Genomic DNA, 935 nt, shown 5'->3' on the forward strand with positions numbered 1-935 from the left:
ATAGCTCCAATAGGACATGCCAAAATAACTTTCCCAATGAAAAAATGGTAATAGCTCCAATAGAAAAATGCCAAAGTAACTTTCAAAATACAAAGGATACCACAGTAATTTCACTTCTGTTCATCAGTTTGAGAACAATTTATTTAGATTTTTATTACATATATTTTGTTGAAAGTATGTTAAAGTATAATGTGCTTTAAAAAAGTAAGGAAAAAAAAGAGGTTTTAAAAAACGGTATATAAAAGCTTAAAAAAAAAAAACTTATAAATTAATCCCAAACACACTTATGTGTTCAATTGAAAATTGCTTATTTTATTTATATAACTTATTTGCATAATATAAATAAAAAAGTAAAAAATTTGCTTATTTTCAAAAGGCTGAAACTTAAATTATTTGAAATAAAACTGAAACAAAAACTAGTGTGAAATCCACAAACATTGCCAAAAAAAAAAAAAACTTTATAATCAAATGGTAAATTATTTGATGAGTATCTTTCTCTGCCCAAGAGGCACATCCCGAATTAGTTTTGCACGTCTAGTTGGGTTTGCCATGTCTGGGCTTCAAAGCTTCATTAAAGCGTTAAAACGAAGAGGTGGCTGAGCAGAACACCAAGCACTGCGCCTGTGGGCCCCCTAACCAATCCACCCCTACTACTGGGGTGCTGGACTGGACCACAGTTTTTTTTGGGTTGAATTGTTAACTAAAGAACTCACTTTGGGCTGGGCTATGATCTTTAACTCGTATACACTAGTAATTATTTAGCCCTACTTTGTATTAATAACGGCATGTTTGGTTTGAAATATTACACTCCAATGTGATAACCAATTAAGCTACAGTAACCCTTAATTATTTGGTTGTATTTTTTTTTTTTTTTTTTTTGAGAAGATATTTGGTTGTACTTTAAGAAATGGTTTTATCCTTAAAATTTTGCATTG

The sequence above is a fragment of the Quercus robur genome, chromosome 10 (assembly GCF_932294415.1).
Source record: "Quercus robur chromosome 10, dhQueRobu3.1, whole genome shotgun sequence".
Classification (NCBI taxonomy): domain Eukaryota; kingdom Viridiplantae; phylum Streptophyta; class Magnoliopsida; order Fagales; family Fagaceae; genus Quercus; species Quercus robur.